Below are 21415 nucleotides of genomic sequence, written 5' to 3'. Positions count from 1 at the left end.
GTCTTGGCGTGTAAGCAGAGAAGGCCTGATTTCTGGTCCTTTCCTTTTTGCAGCAGTGGATTTCAAGCCTGCACGTGTCCTGGCTTCTGGTGGTGCGATGTATGATGCCTCTCATTCTTAGGCAGCAGAGTGCAAATTCATGGGAACCATTTTTACCCAAATACAACTGTGTTTTTAATGACCTGAACCTTTTCTTCTTTGCATTGAAATAGAACATAAATTAAATTGAGATGTTTTATTTCCATTTTGTATGTTTATAGCATTTTATGTAATGAATACTTTACGCAAGTGTTCCCTTATTGCACAACACCCCTTCAGATTCAGTTTAAGCATTGGGTACTTTTGTAACAAACCAATCAAAATGTGACTTACTTTGTTTTATTTTTCTGTGATAATGCTGAAGTCCCCATATAGGTGGTGTGTGATTATATTAAAGTCCAACAGGAAGATATTATAAATATTGTGTGCAGTGATGCTGTCTTGGCTATAGTCTGATATGTGAGTTTATTGAATGTTGGCTTGAAATTGTGTCTGATTACACAAAAATGCTAACAGGGTTGATATTTAATTGATACTAATTGGGTCTCACATTACAGGTTCGGTGGTAAGGCTAAAAAATGACAGGAACAGAACTGTCGCCCCTTTTACTAGGGTAATTGAAAATGAGTGCTAACTCCTCCGGCGGAATTAGCCCTCGAGAAATTAGCGTTGGTGAAATTAGCGATGAAAACCAGCAATGAATCCCTTAAGGCTAAATCTGCCAGAGGAATTAGCGCTAATTCAATTGCATCACAAGTTGAAATACCAGATGAAACTGCCAAAACATTAGCTAATTCACCCCAAAACATAGTGCAGTTGCCTTTGCTCAAAAGGTGGAGGTAAATGCATTCCGGTGATAGAACTGAAGCCTGTGGTGCACCCAATTGGCACTGAAGGGGTATGTGAGGCTTACACCTCCCTCAAACACACTTTCTAACACTATGCAGCCACCACATGCAGCCACTAGAAGTAGCAAACATCAAGCTTCAAGAATTCCTGCTGCGCATTGAGCTGCAGAGGCATAACCAGCTGCATCACAGAGTGTCAGCCATTTGGTGCTCTATGTCACATGTCTCATTGACACTGATGTATTGGGGTCTGTGTCCTCTCCTGAGATGCCTGTCAATCTATAGGGTGATGAATGATCTGCTGTCCCTATCATGTGGACTGGTACATGGCAAAGCAAGACACTATAGATTTGTATAGATGTTCTTCTTTTTTTTTAAACCTGGCATTTTTTTTATTGTATTGGTTAATAAATCATTAAACTTGTACAAAGAACAGAAGAGGAAAAAACAAAATGAACTCTTCACAACAATACAATACAACCCACAACAAATAAACAACCACGTTACATATACTAAATAGGTTTCAACAGAGTCTAACATCGTGTTACCGCTATGATCAATGACATAAAATTACCACTTCAAATCCAGTGCCATAAATTATCTACATCAATAAAATCAGGTCTGTGCACAAACTCTTTAAAGTCCATCATGCGCAAACTGGTTGAAGTGGGGCATTTCATCAATAAGTGATTTAAATTCTCTATTTAATTTGTATTATCACAGAAACGACAATAAAACCATTCTATTCGCAATAACTTACGGATGGTTAAAATGTCTCTTGTATGCAGTAAGTGCAATAAGACTGTCAAAAAGTTCTTATGCAAGAATTTGTCCAGCAATCTTTTCAAATAGAGAGCTAAAGTACCCCTCTTTTTATGTTCATTTTTTGTTGTTGTGAAAAAGGACATACTTGTGGGTCATTACACAGGTGTCGACCCAAACTTTTCTATAGACTACACATTTCTGAGTCAAGACATCAGGCGTTAAATCCATCTCATTCATAAAGTTCTGACACATCTATGTGAAACTTGAAACTACATTCTCTAATGGTAAATTCGAAAAGTGTTTCAGATCACAATAAAATGAGGCATAAGGGGGTTCCAAAATCTTTCTATAAAATAACAAATGTCTACCGCCTTTAGCAATTTGATAGCCAACTCGAAGCGAATCACTGATGCCGCAACACAATCAGGGAGCTTCAGTACCCTATGCCAAATCCTGGACTCCAGCATTACAAATGTATCTATGACCCAAGGTTGTAAAACCTCAATTCCATAAACAATTTGGGGGATTTCTTTACATTCATAAAACCTAATAAGGGATTCAACAGAGAATTTCACATATTTGCCATTTATTTCGCTCATCAAAACATTTGCCTTATGCAGAAGAAATTCCCATTTATGTAATTTGTTATACTTCGAAGTTAAGGGGAAAACAAGACAGACTAAATTGATTATGGTTTCCAGTTTGATATCATTTGAGAACCATGCATAGTTAGGAAATGTATAAGAAGCTCGTATTGCGAAGACTTTAATTTTAACTGGATTAACTTTGAGGCAGTTATTAAAAGCATTAAATAGCCTCTGCAAACCAATTTGAGTATTATCAAAAAGGAGAAAGTCATCCGCATAAGCCAATTTTAAAATCACCTTATTTTGATTAAATGAAATCTGCTTTATCTACTTACTGGGAGTCCCCATTTTGCAACCTTCATCTACAACAGATTTCTGTTAATGAGGTCAAAGGCAGTTGATAAATCTACTGAGGAAACATAGATATTCTAATTTGTGCCTCTATTACACCCCATTTCTTGATAGAATTTAAGAATAAAAACATTCAGGGTAGTCCTCACGTTCTTAATAAACCCAGTTTTGTTTTTTAGCATACCCGCTTTATTTGCTCATTTTTCAAGATCTCTTAGTATCAGTGAGGCAAAATGTTGCTATATGCATCCAAGATGCTGATGGGCTTATAGTTTTTAGGGTCAGCTAGATTTCCCTTTTTAAAGATTGGGATAACATATGCAGTTTCCCATGCTTTTGGAATTAGTCCGTTACGCACAATTGGGTCAAACAGGGAGTGCAGAATAGTTGCCCAAAGGTCAGGAGCTAATTTGGTCAAGACGCCCTTGAAGGGCTCGCTCTTCCAATAACAATCAGGATATCCTCATCATCATACACCAGCAAAGGGTGGTCTTCTCTTTCCTTTTCACAGTGAGCAGATCTTCTTGTTGTATATTAGTCAGCCGATCTGTGGCTGTTTTGATTTCATCTGGCTTATAGCCATGCACTAGAAACTTCTCTCCCATTCTCGTATTCATTAGGTTGACTGACAATTCTCCTTACTCGTAGCATCTGACTAAAGGGTAAGTTCTTGATGAGGCTGGGTTGATGGAAACTTAGTCTGTGCAATAAATTGTTGCAGCCCATTTCCTTTCGATAGATATTGGTGGTATATTTGCCTTCCCCTACCTTGATAGCTACAGCGAGGAAATGTATTTGTTCTTTCGATGACTCATTGGTGAACTGGATCGTAGGATCAATAGAGTTCATGTAGGCAAAAAATCCTTCCAGAATTTCCTGTGTTCCCTTATGTTTCTAAATACTCGATACATAGCAATCGGATCAAGGCAGTGCTTAAGAGGAATTGGAGAACCCTAACTAGAGATTCTAGAGTAGAACAGCTAGTTAAAGACTTGCCTACATTTGCATACCAAAGGAGTACTAATGTCAGAGACCATCTCGTCAAAACAAGACCAGAAAGCAAACAACCTATGACAATGAGGAAAGGGACTTTTCCATTTTTACACTGTAGTAAGTGCGGTTTTGGAACCAAGGGAAACCCTATCAACCATCTAAGGACAGGAGAGAAAATCAGATCAACAGTTTTGCAACATGTGACACAGCCAACATTATGTACACTATCAAGTGCCCATGTGGGATATATTATGTTGGACAGTTGAAACTTCAGGGCAAAATAAGGTGAAATGAACACAGGTCGTGTATCAGGAACAGCAATAGGAACTCAGCAGTGGCTGCCACCGGGTAGATAAAAAGCACAACATCAGTCAGATTCGCTTTCAGATATTAGAGGTTATCACAAAGTGCAATACACACGAGAACTTAGCCACAATACTGGACCAACAAGATACCTATTGGATAGAGCGACTCGACGCCATGACCCCTTGGGGGCATGAACAAAAAAATCAACTTCATGTGTTATCTTTGAATTCCTACTGTCTCTGATGAACTGTGTTCCATTCTCATCATCTAATCGTTATAAAAGTGTCAACTTTGGATTCCTACTGACTCTGATGATCTGTGTTCTTTTTCATTCATCTGATTTTTGCAAATAGTGCCATCAACATCCTTGAGACACTTGCCTATTTATGGATATTGCCTATTGATTAACTCTGATTCGTAAGGAGTTTTGTGCATTCAGGCCCATATGACTACTAATTCTGATGAACTGCTTTCGATTCCATTGATTTGACTGTTGCAAATGATGTTATTAACAGCCTTGAGATACATGTCTATGTATTGATGACCTTCGGTTCACAAGGTCTGTCTTTGCATTTGTACATATCTGATTTTCAGATATACTGCATTCTGCACCCTTGTAACATATTCCCAAGCATTAATTGACCAGGACACATTATCGCTGCTTAATGCGGACCTCTTTTGGATTTGGTATTCGCAAGCATTAATTGACCAGGAAACATTATTGCCTCTTTTAAATATTGTCCCATCCTTGGCCACCTATCACCCCAACCATGCAGATTAGGAGACATCTAATGAATGAAAAGATTGCCCTTAACATTGCTATCCATGGAGTTATGCCACAGAACAACCATGATTATTTCAACTGAGATGGCTTAATAGCCAATCATAGCATGTCTGCTTACCCGTGCATCCTGTTCTCAGGACTCACGGAGCGCGAGGTAACTAACCACAGCATGTCTGCTTTCCCGTGCGCCCATCGCGCAACCATGCTTGTGACAGCACGTCACCTAGCAACGGCAGCATGAGCATAAAGAAATATGCGTAAACCCGCCGCACACGCAATGTTCTCCCTACCCATAGCCACAATACTTTAACAGATATAGCGGCAGATAAGATGACTGCAATTTCAAATCGATAACTACCCTTGTAGCATTAGATCAATATAGCACACAAGAAGGAGGCTAGCGCACTGGTAACTTCTACCTGGATAGTCACTGTGGTGACTACATACTCCCAGGTAATTGAATCAATGGTTAATCATGTACCACACTGTCCTAATATATGCCCTCATTTTTCAAAATATGTTTCATACAACTACAGATGTTGCCCTTGTGTTTTTTTTTGTAGAAACTTTAAGGCTTTGTACACAGCCAGGTAAACCATCTATATTGGATTTTATTCTTTTGTTGAAATATATAAAACAGCAACATAACCACAATGCATGTTGTCGATTGTGATGATGTATCTATATATATGTTGACTTTGGTTTTTTTATTTTTTTATTTCTGTACATCAACTGTATGGTATGAACTACATATTTGGGGTATGTATACGCTCCTGATTGATTTATTTACTTACTTTTGTATGCTTCACACCTTTGATGTATTACCATGCATGTAGTGTCTAGCCCTGAGGATGGAGTAAGCTCCAAAATGCATTGGCGAATAAGATTGGGACACACATCTTTGGATGTGCACTGCCTCTCTATGTAATTGAAGTAATTGGGAAACTTTGTACCGAAATAACACATGGATATTATTTCTGAAGCTTTATGGAACACAACACGAATCAGCAAACAGCTGCAACTTGATTAATAGGCACATTGTGGGCGTGTCATGAACTACGGAATACTTCCTAGCTCTTTTTCTTTTTCAAATAACAAGGCGTGATGTCATTTGACGCCACCCCCAAGTGACATCCCTAATTTGTCTCTAAATTTGTCAACGCTTCATTTGGATCAGGTCCCCACCAACCTTAAACAATCCTGGGTGCTGCCTCTGCTAAAGAAACAAACCTTAGATCCACTCATACCCACAAACTACTGTCTTATTAAGACAGTGCCATTTCTGTTAAAAATCTTGGACAAGATTGCCTACAACCACATTCAAAAAATCTTAGAGCTCCATAAACTCCTAGATGCGCGACAATCAGGATTCCGACCTAAACATGGGACTGAGACTGTCCTTATTGATCTGAAGGTACAAATTGATGAGCTACGAGATAAAGGGAAATCAGCCCTCCTCCTACTGCTTGACCTCTCGGCTGCATTCAACTTTGTAAACCACAAGGTCCTATGCAGCCACCTAGACTCAGCTGCCCATTTTGCCGAAGAGGCTATAACATGGATTGAGTCTTTCTTAAGCGACAGGACTATGAGGGTGTTCTCCCCATCAGCAGCGGCAGACCCGATCCCTATTAGCTGCAGCGTTCCACAGGGTTCCTGTCTCTCCCTCACGCTATACAATATATTTACTAAGCCCCTTTTTGATGATCTGGACCTTCTGGCTATCACCAACAGGAACCATTCGGATGATACACAGATTCTCCTCCCACTTTCAGGGGATTACAATAAGGATTTGGCCTTGGTAAATAGAGTGTATCTCATCGTCCAGGCATGGATGGCAACCCACGGTCTATGCCTGAACGATGATAAAACCAAGCTTATCCTGGGCACCCATTCTAACCTACAGAAATTAGGTCTAAACTACTCCTCATTTGTCATCGAAGGCAACCTTATTAAGGTGGCCAACGAGGTAAAGACACTTGGCTTCTACTTGGGCGCCACACTTTCTTTCTCCAAACAGGTGAAATCTATGGCCTCAGCTACAGCTTATACCTGTAAGCTCATCAGAACAGGCAAACCCTTTCTATCAGAAAGCAACAGCATCATCCTGGCTGAAGCCCTTATTCTATCCAGGCTTGATTATTGCAATGCCTTATATATCGGTGCTAACAAATCTATCATACACAGGATTGAAATCCTGCAAAACAACGCCCTGAGAGCGGCTCTTGATGTATCTAAAAGAACTCACATATCCTTGATAAGACACCAAAACAATTGGCTCTCCACCCAAAATAAAATTCATCTAAAAAGTGCATCCCTCACTCATAAAGCTTTGAATAATGCAGCCCCTAGTTATCTCACGGACAGATTCCAGAGGAGAATCTCCTCTAGACCGTCGAGATCAATGAACAATAATAGTCTCATTATACCAAGATTTAAGCTGGCTAAGGTTGGGGGCGGCAGCTTCCCAGTCAGAGCGGCTCAACTCTGGAACCCCCTACCACATTCCTTAAGAGAAGAGCAACCCTACCTCAAATTCAGACTTAACCTTATAAACTGGCTGAAATCCTTGGATACTTAGTCCCTCATAAATTATATTACTCTCCTGTAGGCACTGTACTTGTAACTAAGAGGTAGCCACCAGCCCCCTTTATGTATGTTTGCCTATATGTATCTGTGTCCTATCATTGCCATGTACATACACCTTGTCATATTTTTCTTATCATTGCCATGTATACATACCTTGTCATATTTTACTGTGTAACCATGTAACTCAAGCCTTGCATATTATGTACTGTTGCGCCCTGATACCCTCGGGTCTGGTGCGCATTATAAATGAATAAAACAAACAACCTTTCACCCCTTGCCAAAACAGGAAGCAGCATCACATAGCATTGTTCCTCAGTACACTGAGAAAAATATGGTTACAATATCAATCTGATATGATATACATTTCAGACAAGAATGGATCACCATATGTAGCGTTAATATCAGTGTGTATAGGCTCATATTACCAAATTACTGTGAATGTAAGAAAACGTCCAGCACAGCAACCTGGACTATTGTACATCATTCGGGCTAAACTGTAAACAGAGCATCTCGAAGAGGCCTAAAGCCCAAAGCACAGACATACAGTGCCTGCCAAGTGTCTGGCCACAGACTGAAAACAGCAACTGACTAACACAAGTCCAACAATAAGACCATCAGTGGCTGTACCACTTGATGCTTTTACACGCGGGCAGTACGCACAGGGATTTTATTGTCAATAGTGCACTTTGAACCATTGCACAGCTACCCACTCCTGCCAGTCACCCAGAGCCTGAATATCCCCCAACCATTTTCATCACAGGCACCCCACCATTCACTGCGAGCCGCTAAGGGCCCTCCGTCAACAGCTTTAAATGTCTGGCACCCACTCCCGCCCTCCAACACCTTACACCTCCAATGCCTTGCTCCAACAGCTTCATTTTTACACAGTGGCACCCTCCAGCAACTTAAGTCTCCAGCATTCTCCAACACCATCAACCTCAAGTAAACTAGTAACTTAAGTCTCCCGTACCCTCCTTCAAAATCCCAACAGTGTGAGTTTTAATTACCCTCCTCAAACATTGTATATCTGCATTCAATGCATTTCAACTCTCTTACAACACAGTATGTCTCAAACACTGTCTCCCAACATCTGGTAGTCACTAGTATAACATCTGAAGCCGCTGCAAATAAATGCAATAAATAAATAAATAAATAAAGTCGCCATTACAAGCCTCCCTAACATTGTGCCTCAAGCACATACCTCAAACCCAGAGCTGTTCCAGTGATTATGAATTATTTGAAACCTTTCATTCATCACCTTTCTCTTTTGCTTATTTGGTAAGTAGCCCACAGGTTTCTTTTGTTAGATGGGAGATAGAGGGGAAGGATGTGTTCTAGGTCAATGTAATTGCAGTTTTTTAAAAGCTTAAAATGTGAACAGCAGCAGCAGCAGCAGCTCCATAGCATCACCTCTAGAAAAGGCCAATTTTATTATTTTCTTTGGTCCTTTATATGTTGCCTAATGTCAGCCTCCTCCAGCTTCTAAACACTGGAACAGGAACTGAACCCATGTTGCAGTGCATCCTCTTGTTCCCAAAGCAAATGTGTTGCTCCTGAACTATCCTTCCAAATATACATTTTATTTGCTTGAGGAAGCAACAGATGGTTTACTTCAAAGGCAGAGGGAAACTTCATCTAAATTAATGATGTCACCTCACCATGCGTCTATCTACAGTGTGCCTGTGATGCAGGCCTGGCAGATCTGGGTCAGGTCACACAGTGCCCAGGCAGGATTTATGGCAGCAGTCACTGGGGCACACTGCTCCCATCACAGGCCAAGTGGCTTGCTGGATGTGCAAAGTAGACAATGAGAAACACTGATGAGATTTGCATTCATGCTGTACTATCACTGAGTACTGCAGGCTGCTCTTACCCATTCCAGCTACCTAGACCTAGCCCCCATTCCCTTCCTGTTGCTACAGTACTGGACATGAGCTGCACAGACAGACCGCCTCTGAACCCAACCATTCAGGCATTCTTCACTAATGGACTGCCAACCTGTTAGTGATGGTGGCTTCATGGTTTTTCCTGCATCCTTGTTTTTTTCTCCAGCTATCGAGATATAGATTCCAGGTAAAAAAAGCTGTGGCACATTTAGCTGCATTTACAACCGCCTTTTTCAGGTGCAACACAGATATCTGCTCTTGGCACTGTCTCTTTGTCGAGTGACCCTGGGGTCGCAAGGTTAGGTCTATGGGTAACAGAGGGGGAACCAGGGGTAGCAAGGGCTAAACCTGGCAACCGCCAAATGACGTCCCTGATTCCGGGTACAGACTGATTAAACACGGGGGCATTTCAAACAATAAACAACATACTGCATAATGCATGTCAAAAAGTCTCTCAGTGGATTGATTTTCCTGATCCTTGATTGTTAATATTTGAATCTTTGGAGATGTGGCCCCAAGAATGAACGGTTAGGGCAACGGAAAAAAACGTTTCTTCGGTGTAAGTAGAAACTGTTGGGGCAACGAGGGTGAAGACTATCGACAACAGCTGCTTGTAAATTGTAAACTATCCGTTTTAGAGTTTTAAGAGTTTGTAACGTTAGTCAATTTCAAAGTTTTAATGTAGTTAATCCTCCTGATACTTTAATGTGACGTTAGTTAAAGCTCAATGGATTCTGGGACATGTAGTCTGTGTATGAGATGGTGTGACAAGCACAGATGGGTATTTAGATATTACTGTCTATCATTTAAGCAATAAGCCCCGAGCAGGGCGTGCATTACTGCTTCAGGTAATGCCCTGCGGCCCATGGTTACAGGCCTGACCATAAGACCGGGGTACTAAAAGCATTTTTATCAGTTGGGAAACGCTCCTGCGTTTCACAACTGAAAGAAAACAAAAAATGGCTACCACGGATAAGAAAACCAAGTCCATTCTTCCTTTCCATGGCGCCCACCGAAATTCTTTTTTAAAAAAGTAAACAAATAAAATGGCTGCCATGACTAGGGAGTCCCTTCTTCCTTTCCATGGCAGCTATTACAAAAAAAAGAAAGGGGGAAGGGACTACAAATAGTCTCTTCTCCCTTTCCATGGTGGGCATTTGCTATATGATGCAGTGGCAAACGGTGCCTTGACAGCGAGATAAGGACCCAGCGAGGGCCTAATAGCTCGCTTCTAACAAGCTCATTGACACTCGCCAGGTACTAATATTGTCGAATGCATCATTAAGTGTTCTAATACTGAATCAAAATCTGATTGATCATTATGTGTTGTGATTGTAAATAAGTACTATTTCTGGAAACGATTCCCATAACTCTTAAGAAAGGGGGGGTGAAAGGAAGACAGGCTTTCATTTTAGAAGCAGGCACAGAGGAACTTAACAAAAGTAAACTATGAAATGATGGTTCTGAATATACTGCGGACATTCGAGAATGATCAGTTACTAGCAATAAGTGCCCGTTCTCCGAACGGTTCTGTGGACTGACATGACAACACTCTCTCAATTGTTGAAAATCAATGATCCTGTAGGTTGCTATTCCGAATTCACTTATCGATTGCTGTGCTTTGCACTCTGAAGTAAACTGCACTGATAATGGGCGTTTGTGGCTGGCTGACATACCCCAGAGCAGACGTTGGGGGGAGGCGAGAGTTGTGCTGCTGCATACGGGACCTACTGTGCTCTCACCCCAGGTGTTGCCTTAACTGGGCGTGGTGCATTTTGTTACGGTGCATTGTGGCACAGATGTCCCAGAAACCGTTTTTTTAGGGTTGAGGACCAGTCTTTCTATGACCAGATTGATGTTTTGCCGATTTCAGGCAACTGTCTCATGTGTGAAGGTGCTTAAATCTGGGGAATGGGTGGGGTGTACAAATGTAGCCAGTATTGTCCAGAGGGTCCTAACAGGTAACTATGCAGACCTTGGTGCAAATTGGTGAAACGGTGTGGAATTGTATAAAGAACAACGTTTTGCCAAGCTACAAACCCACAAACACATTTAGAGTTTCGCTGGAACCCAGGGAAAAGGGTGGGGTGTCCAAATGTCAAGTAGCCAGTAATCTCCAGGGGGTCCTAACAGATAAATATGCACAATTTGGTGCAGATTGGTGAAACAGTGTGGAATTGTATAAGGAACAATGCTACACCAAGCAACAAACCAACAAACACATTTTGACTTATGCTGAAATCCATGGAAAAAGGTGGGGTGTCCCATGTCATGTAGCAAGTAATGTCCAGGGGTCCTAACAGGTAACTGTGCAACATTGGGTGCAGATTGGTGAAACAGTGTGGAATTGTATAAAGAACAACGCTTCGCTAAGCCACAAACCCACAAACAAATTGAGAGTGTTGCTGAAATCCGGGGAAAGGGGCGGGGTGTTCAAATGGCATGTAGCCAGTAATGCCCGGAAAGTCCTAACAGGTAACTATGCAAACTATTGTGCAGATTGGTGAAACGGTGTGGAATTATATACGGAACAACGCTTCACCACAAACCCTGCCACAAACCCACACATTTTCACTTTTATAAATATATATATTAACTGTGGTGTCTGAAACATTGCCCCATTTCAAATATCAACGTTATGGTGGAATGCAGTTGATTTAGTTTAAAAAGAAACTTGTTTAATTGTGTGTTATCTGATTACCAAATAATGACCTTGCCATCTTTATAGCATAGCTGTTTAACATTGACTATTTTCTATCTTCATTTTTTACTAGGTGTAGCGATTGCATTAATAAACTAAGATAACTGGGTAGACATTATGTGCCCATTGGATTGACTGCCTGTTGTAGACAAAATACTTTGCAAAAAGGAAACAAATTATTCTGGAGGCATAAACCTAGTATGGGAATTAGAATTCGCAGTGGGCACCTGCCAAGGTTTTTTGAAATGCTCATTTAAGTGCATTAATCATTTGCTGATGTATGATGTTGGCATGCTGTCTCATGATATAATTAGTGGCAACAATAGTGTTTACTTTCCAAAATGTGGATATGCTTTGAATTTGTTAATGAAAGGTGAGGGGACGGTTATAGTGTGTATATTCTTGGTGACTTATCGAATTAAAACAAAATTTATGCATATAGCAAAAGGTTAAAAAATGCTTTCAACGTGTGAAACAATGGGTCATATAAGGTGGGTTAAAAAATGTTTAATGAGTTTTAAGAAGGCAGTATAAAACAGCAACTACCTGTTTCAAAACAAGGGAGTTTTCTATAAAATGTAGCTGTGCTGAAATTAAAAAATGTGTTGGGAATACTGACACCACAGGGCACAAATGAAATTGTTGATATTCTTGTTGTTTAGGAATGCACTGACAACTGACTATTTGACCGAATTAATTACAATATATGTTATATAAAGATAGAGTATTATTAGACCAGAATATTACCTTCTAGAATACTGACATGGAAGGCGAGAGAATAAGAGGAATTGCTGTCCCAAGAAACAGAATAGGATCAGTGAGAGAGACAAGGGGAAGATCAGATATACCAAAAGAAGATAAAGAAGAACAGAGAATCAAATGATCCACTGTGAATAGGACCAGTTGGAGAGATAAGGGGAAGACGAAGGACGAGCTGAACCCAATATACCAAGAGAAGATAAAAAAGAACAGAAAATACAATTATTCACTGTGAATAAGACCAGTGGAAGTGAAACTGGGAAGACCAAGGAACAGCTGAACCAGATATGCGATAAAAAAGTAAGAAGAACAGAGAATAACAACAATTATCCAATGTGACTAGGACAAGTGGAAGAGATAAGGTGAAGAACAACTAAGAGCGGAACCAGATATACCACGAGAAGATAAAGAAGCACAACAAATACAATTATCCACTGTGAAAAGGGACAGTTGGCGGGATAAGGGGAAGGCCAAGGAAGAGCTGAACCAGATATAACAAGAGAAGATGAAAAAGAACATAAAATACAAGTATGCACTGTGAATAGATAGGAGCAGTGGGATGATAATGTGAATATCAAGAAAGAGCTAAACCAGTTATATCAAATGTAGATAAAGAAGAACAGAGAATAACATTATCCACTGTGACAAATCCTGAAGAATGATTAGGAAACACTGTTTAGAATGCTGTACAGTGGTAAGGGCACTTGTGACATATAGAAGCGAAGTATTAGCTGAGTGAGCAGGGCAGAAACCTGGTTGTAGTGAGGGCAAAAGGGAATTCAAAGTAAGATAGAAAGGTAAATGAGAATAAGCATCCCAATCATAACGTTTAGAAAGAAAAGTATCAAGTTAGATGGCTCAGTAATTAGAAGCAATAGAGCAATCAAGCAAGCATTACTTAACGATTGGAAGAATGGAAGCTTGTTTAAAACAAGGGAGAAAGATACAAGCTGTGAAAGAAAAATTCAAAAGATATGTTAGGTAAGAAAAAAAAGAGGGTACACATGAATAATAAAATCCGAAAGAAGTGAACCTGATAGGGTAACTGTACAGGCAGCACAGTGAAGTCTCAGACTGAGAGACATGTAAGAAAGGGGAGTGAAGCTGGAAAAGAGTTCCGATTACCGAGGCCAAAGCTGCTTATAAGTCTACCACCATCACAACAGCCTCTAAAAGGAGCAAAGTCCTCTTTGAAATAGTAAAGCATTGTACCAGACCCTCATCCGACCCCGAGGTGCCAGCAACAAAATGAACAACCACTTCTTGAAAAAATAGACAAAATCTGGCAAATCATCAAATCAACCTCCCACAAACATTGCCCCCTGCACTCCAGCATGCTGTAACCGCCCCTCTGGAAAGAATTCTCTCCTCGCTCTCTCCCCAGACCTCCTAAAAACAATCGCCTCCCTCAAACATACTTCCTACTCTGAGAATATCATCCTCGCCTCCATCATTAAATAATGTATGGGCCCGGCGCTCATCACATACCTCAGAATCATTAATGCCTCCCTCACAGAAGCATCAGTGCCAGACACCCTCAAAACTGGTCTCATATCACCTCTTTTGAAAAAAACAACACTAGGCCCAGGTGACATGGCCAACTACTGGCCCATCCTGTTTAATGGCAAAATCTTGAAAAAACTAGTAGCTACACATCAACTCGCCTGCATCGAACAACTGACCCTCCTAAATGACTATAAATCAGGGTTCCGTCTCAAGCGTAGTGTCAAGAGAACCACAATCCAGGGGGTGGATACTGTCTTCCAAATCATGGACAAGAGAGACTCATGCCTCCTTATCCCCCAAAACCTCTTGGCTGCATTTGACAACGTTGACAATCGCATCCTCCTCTACCTCCTTGCCGATCGGTTTGGATTCTCTATCACTGTACAGAATTGGTTTACTTCCTGCTGCTCGGCAGACAGCAGGTCACCCAGATGAACACATTGTGTTCTAACCTTCTCCCATTCTCCTGCAGCGTTCCGTAATGCTCCATTCCAACAGATCATTTTTAAAGTTTACATGTAGTCTCTGTGCACATGCCTCAAAGATCCTTATGTAGCCATCCACCAATATGCTTACGATGCTCAGTTGTACATGAGAGTAAAAATCCCAGGGGATATCAGTCATCTCCGCGATTACCTAGCCATCATCCAGCCCTGGATGTCAACTGCCTACGTCAAACTTAACCTATTTAAGACCAAATTAGCCCTCATCTGTCCCCCCACTAAATAAAAACCTGTCCAAAAATGATTCAACGATATGTACCTAGAAGGATTTGTTCCGCAACTCTCGGATTCAGCAACAATCTGAAGCTTTACCATTGGCAGCAGCCCGTTCTTCCATGAAATACATATCAAAGTGGATTGAACCAATCTGGCTCTAAATCTCTATCCTTTGCAAAATCAAACCTTTCATCCCTCTGCAGGCCTTCCGGACCATAGTGCAGGCCCTTGTGATCATGCACATCAATGGGAGAAATGTACTCCTGACAGATCTCCCAGCCGCTCACTTGGCTGCCTTAAAAGCAGCAAAATCATGCTGCGGCCTGTCTCTTACAGATGTGCAGAACTCTCACCCTTCATGGGTGAACTACATTGGCTTCCTCTCCAGGCCAGGATACTGTTCAAGACTGCATGAATCATCAACAATTACAAGTAGCACAGCAGCATACCTGGCAGATAAGCTCCACATGTATGGTGCTATTTGCTCCACACGCTTTACCAAACAGCTCGAATCAAAACTAGTCTGCAAATAGAGGACCTGCAAACAATCCTTCCCTTCTCTTATCACATACCCACCCCCTGGAACTCGATCCCAGTATCGGCTCGGATTGCCCCCACAGTTCTCCAATTTCACAGATATCTCAAAACGTGGCTTTTTCAACTACACAAGACCAGGGTCTAATCCCAATGGATGTCGTACTATGGATGGGACGAAGAATAACTTCTCAGACTAAATAACACGACCGACTCAGGAAGTTGGCAAAGTTTGCTGTTTTATTAACAATTATCTAAAACAGGGAGGTTACAACAGACATCAATGGACGTTTGTTCGAGCTCTCAACGCATAAAACATAAATACACATTTATATACTAAGGTTTTGTCATAAGTGACGTCACACTACCTGGCAAACTAAGAAAACCTACAACCGATTGTGATAGGCTCTAAGGGGATGTCTAAGTATACTTCCTATAGGGACTAGGATCGTGGCTGGACCTCTATAGTCAGGTGGGCACTCATGCCCTCCCTAAGTGCAAATCATCCTCGATTAACTATTAGAAACCCATCTCATTGGCTCTCAAACTATAAGGCTCTTCGTTATGCGGCCTTCTACAATTGATTGGCACGCTTGTACCCTTCTAGAATATTCGATGCTCTAGCAGCATGTACGCTGGTACCCCAGGTGCTGGTGGGTGAGCATGGCCCTGTCTCCCCTCCCAATTAGCCCAACATCTCTCATCGTTCATGCCGTCTGCCAATCACAATGTCTTTGAATTCGGCCTTGTAGTAGCTTCTCGTCTCTGGAAATAAAAGGGCGTATAGGCCCTTGCTATCTCCATCTGGTTCTTCACGCTCTTCGTCTATTTTCATCCTCAGCTCACGTGATCAGAGACCGTGAATTCACTCATATTCTAGCATTTAATAGTCTTTAATATAAAAACTTGACACTCATGGTGTTCACTCTTTGCATCTTATCAAGGGATGCCTTGGCTTTTCATGAGCACTGTTCTTTGCACGCTGATAACCAGTTCTTGGCTGCTTCCAGTCTTGATACCAAGCCAGGCAGCCTCTTCTTTCTTGCTTCGAGTTGAATCTATTCTTTGCTGCGACACACATAGCCGTCAATTCATCTTCTTCAATAGAGACTTGCTTACTAAATTATGTTACTGAATATCCAGAACTTAATATACATGTTGGCGGCACCGCCTGCAGTCAATATACTACTCATAGCCAGCCTTAAGAATACTTAGTCTACTTGCGTTGCAGCATCTGTACAATTATAAAACGACCTGTGTTTTCTTCCTTTCTTTTCATATACACAATCTTCATTCCGCACATGGAAGTCTTCATGATTCTTTACTTCCCTATCAGAATCAGATTCTATATCGCCTATGCATTCTCTCCTCTGGTCATCCTTCTCAGTGCGTCATTCTCATCTTTCGTGACATCACCAGCTTCTCCTTTTCACATCTTCACACTTCTTCAGGTGCTTCTCTCAGGAGACCATCCGTTCTTCGAGGGTCTTCTCAACAGATATCTTGCCTCGAAGATTCTTCGCGGTATGGGTACCATTACTGGCATCGCACATGTCGCAACCTCAGTTTCCCAACATATAGGCAGAATGGGGGCAGGATGTTCTGTAGAGGCATTTAGCTCCTCTTCTACACAGTCTCCAGTTCGGGTTCCCGACACTCTGAGTGCCTGCTCAACGTGGGCTATCCAGGAGGCTTCAGAAACTCCATTAATAGATCTACTGGGGCCATCTATTATATTGTTATGGGGTTAGTAATTGCTGAATAAACATGTAATTAGAAGATGAAAGACATTTGCAAAACAAGGAACATGCATCACCTTGAAAATTCGTAGGCCAGCAAAGATATTTCACTCACTGTCAGCAGCAGAAATGCCAAACTGTATATGTTGTGTTCTCATCCACTGTACTACTGCCTCAAGTATCCGCTCCGCTGTGTCCTTTGCCTTCAAATCTTTGCCTACAGAAAGTGGTCCAGCATGGACTGCATGCCCATGATGCGCTCTAGAATTACTAAGGGATTGGTACCCCTCTAGGCTAGCAGGGGAAGAGAACGTCAACAAGTGAGATGTCACAGCAATGTAGTCAATGCATACATTACCATTGTAGTCACTGGTACACATGGCACTGATGAAGTGGAATATTTGGCTTCATTCTGATCTAGTGTCTGCTCACTGCATAAAGTACCTCATTGCACAACTCTGGGGAAACGTTGTATAAAAGGTATTGCCAACTGGGAACATCTCAGCAGTGATTGACTTTATTCATGAATCATCAGAAACCAGAGTTTTCGACAGAAGAATAAGGGAAGAGGTCTGTCACCAATATTACTGTGGAAATGTCCTCTAGTGGTCCATCTCATACCTCTCCAACAGAGACCCACTCTTCGAGATGGGACCATACTGATCCCAGTGCCACCCAGTTACCTACAGAATTCGACAAGGCTCCATCCTGTGCCCTATCATCTTCAACTTTTACATGGAACCTCTGGAAGAACTCTGAGAGAAAGGGGTAGGGCACAAGAAAGGTGAGTACACCCGCGCACAGACATTTACAATTCGAAGGGTAATATAAATACAGAAGACCTGCAGCGAGTAGCGTGGCCGAGCCAGGCACATCCCAATGGTGTTTCAGAAATAATAGAATACAGGAAGTAATGATAACTTGCGCTGCTTTCAAAACAGTACAATGTGCTGATGTGCATTCATTATTTGTTCAGCCAACATTTGTTTCAACCCTCACAGGGTCTTTATCAAGGCTGGATATTAAAGTAAAATAGTTTACGATCCCAAAAATATATGACAAAAAAAATGAAATAATGAAAAGCAATAGCACACACAATAATACATTATGGCCACGCCCCCTACTCGTTACCTGTGCTGGCATCTCACCCGTGGGCGAAGGCGCGCAGGAGTTTTGTGTCCTGCACCAGCCCCGCTCCGGCATCAGGAAGCTGCATCTGTGTCCACGCTCCCTACAAGTTATCTATCCAGGCCTCCCCACAGGGTGAATACTATGGGGGCAAGGGCGCGGGAGTTTGGCATCATGCAGGGAGTTTGGCAGCCACAGGAGGACTGAGCTGTTCTACTGGCCTGCTTGGTCTGCCTAAGATTGGTCCGGTGTTCAAGCTCAAGTAATGGAACACTAACGCCATAATCAAGATACATGAATAAGCATATTACAATCAGCTTTATCTAAAGATCAATTGCATCAACAAAATCCATTGCCTCGAGTACTGTCTGTCCTTCATTCAAGCCTAGATATCAAGTAAATATCTGAAGCACAACCCTTTAAAGGCGGAATGCATAAATCTAGGAAAACCCACCAAGCATGCAAAAGTTCAGGATTGACTGCCTGACATGATGCTCAATGGATTCATGTCTCAACTCTCACCCAGTGAAAACAAATGTGGATTTACTCTGGACTGTGGCCTTTCATTCAAAACACACATCAGCAAAATGACGCAGACAGCATGGCACCACCTTGCACCCCTCAGCAAAGAGAAGCCTTTCATCACTGCCAGAACTTTCAGAACATCTGTCCAACCCCATTCACCTGGATGGCAGTACTCGCAGGAGTCCAGATGCCCTGTGGTCCGTAGGCTTACCTTGTCAAGAGGGTATGGGGACTCCTCTTAGCCTGGTGTGGAAGGCCTACCAGGGTGGACTCCAACTCCAGGGAGGAAGGTCTGAGGCATTATATACTTATGGTAGAGACATGGACCTGGAAACTGTAACTGTTGCGATAGTGGTCTGCCATTGCTGACCCACGGTAGATCCACAAGAGAGAGGGGAGGGACTAAGACCCTCTTTTGAAACTTGCATTGTTTGCAATTCACTCTCCACCCCAGGCGGGGGGAGAGCAGGCATGTTTGGCCAGGGGAGCCAGAAGGGCAAGACCAATGGGGGCAGAAGATGGGGGATATAAGGAGGGACAGGAAACATGAAGGTGTGTGCCCACCAGGAGAAATCTGGAGCAGCCCTACCCCTAAGGAGGGCGGTGGCAGTTGAGAGGGCCCCACTTTTTGCCCCCAACTATACCAGTTTGTTTTTGGGTAGTCTACCTTTGTCTCGTGCCATACCTCTTACACAAGATGCTTGCCAGTGTCTTCGTGTTTTTCGTACATGAAACAGCTGCCCAGTGTTCTGCACTCTGCCAACAGCAGATAAAGAGCAGGAGTAAGAAATTAATGCAGGAACACCAGCCATACGTGGCAGCCAGAGAAGCTTTGCAATGCTGCCAAGTAGTAGCAGTGAGGATGCACAGCTGCCATCAAGCAACCTAGATCACAAGGGACTAAACCAGGGTAACCAAGCCCTTACAACCATAGAACATAGGGGTGCCAGGCCCTCACAGAGGAACAAGGACATTCAAGCTCCCACACCGCCATTGCTATTCGGTGCTAGGCCCGTGCAGACAAAGTAGGCGGGCGTTAGCATGCTATTTGTAAACTTTGCTTCCTTCAACACATCCCAGGTGCGGAAGACAGGCCCGGATTGGCAAGGAAAAGAGAACCTAATGGTGGCGGGGGATAAAAGGAGACCACAGAAAGTAGGAAGTGTGGATTATTTGGATGAGGTCAGAGGTGGTGGAGGTGGAAGACAAAGAGACCACTAGGAGGGAGAGAGAAGCAGCAGAGTGTGGAAGTGATTTCTGGATAAGGTGAGGTATTGGCTAGTGTTTGAAAGAGCTACTGTATTGTGAGTGTGTGGAAAAGTGTGCCAAGTGTCGTTAAGAGAAGGAGAGTAGGGAGTGAATGTGAAGTCAGTGTATGAGTGAAAGAGTGGTGTCTGAGTTAGATGTGAGTGAAGTAGTAGTAGGGTGGAGGAGGGAGTTGTAGTAGAGTGGAGGAGGAAGTTGTAGTAGAGTGGAGGAGGGAGTTTCAGTGGAGTTGAGAAGAGAGCAGTAGTGTGGTAGCAGTAGTAGTAGTATAGAGTAGTGTGGCAGAGAGTAGTACTATTGAGAAGAACAGACAAGCAATATCATCGGGTGGAAGCGAGGCTTTGAAGGTACAAGATACATTAAAGGGACAGAGGAGTAACAGAACAGAGGCAGATAGACGTGGAGAAGGAGTGTACAAGAGAGGTGAATAGAGAGGGAGAGGAGAAAGCGAGCATGATAGGAAAAGACCTGATCAAGCAGGGTGCCTGCAAGGCACAAATCCCCTTCAGATTACAAACAACTAGCTAGAGTAAAAGGAAAGTTAGGAAGTTCCTGAGGGAGTTTAGTGAGATAAGGCCAAAGGTCTTTAGGTTAACATCTCAGTTTAGTTTCCTCATTGGCAAACTGAGGGTGAAACAATCGCTATCTACTAACCTGGGGCTAAGGACATCTGGATTAGGGAGGAGGTGCACTGATATTAGAGAGATAGGGACTGGCATAAGGCCCAATGACATTTCAATAAAAACCTTTGAACTATCTTAGAGGCTTGGAGTGATTCTTGTGGAATCTGTGACAGGACAGAAGTGAGTAGTAGTGGTATTGAGAGAATAGAGTAGAAGTGGTGTAGAGAATGAAGAGGTGTACTAGTGTAAAAAGGGGAGAGTTTTTATGGTTTTCAGGAGCGAGAGAGCGGGAGCAGTAGGGAGTAAGATCAGAGAGTGTAGGAGGTAGGTAGTAGGGAGAGGAATATCGGAGAAGAGGAAGAGGAGCTTAAGGGAGAGAGAGAAGAGAAGGTGGTTGGAGTAGTAGGGAGGAGAGTAGGAGGATATGGAGAAAGAGAGAGATAAAGGGAGAGGAACAAGGGCATGGTAGGAGAAAACTGACTGGGGCTATAGTGTCTTGAAGAAACTACTCCTTTAGTTAGTTCTAGAAAACGGGGTGGAGTAGGCCACACCTAGGAAGTCCCTGAGGGAGTTATCTAGATAGGGCATTTGCCATTAAGCCATCACTACCAGAACAGACATAATTTAGACAGTAGGGGTCAATAATCAGTCAAGGCTAACAAGGGGAGTAGAAACACCTGCGGTAGGGAGGGACTTACTATATCTAGATGAAGTAGAGAAGGGCGGCCCTTAAAGCCCTTTTGTAACCTGAAACTAAAAACCCTTGT

The 21415-nt window shown here is 42.4% G+C and overlaps 1 protein-coding gene across 1 annotated transcript in view; it reads right to left on the bottom strand.

The window, feature by feature from the left end:
• LOC138581421 (cytochrome P450 2D15-like) overlaps window positions 1-21415 on the bottom strand; it is a 398392-nt gene that overhangs the window by 102732 nt on the left and 274245 nt on the right. The gene's annotated exons all lie outside the window — the stretch shown is intronic.

This window comes from Ambystoma mexicanum, chromosome 3p, assembly GCF_040938575.1.
Source record: "Ambystoma mexicanum isolate Mex_15411 chromosome 3p, UKY_AmexF1_1, whole genome shotgun sequence".
NCBI lineage: Eukaryota > Metazoa > Chordata > Amphibia > Caudata > Ambystomatidae > Ambystoma > Ambystoma mexicanum.
The sequence above is the reverse complement of the archived record's forward strand: the minus strand, read 5'-3'. Positions and strand labels throughout refer to the sequence as shown.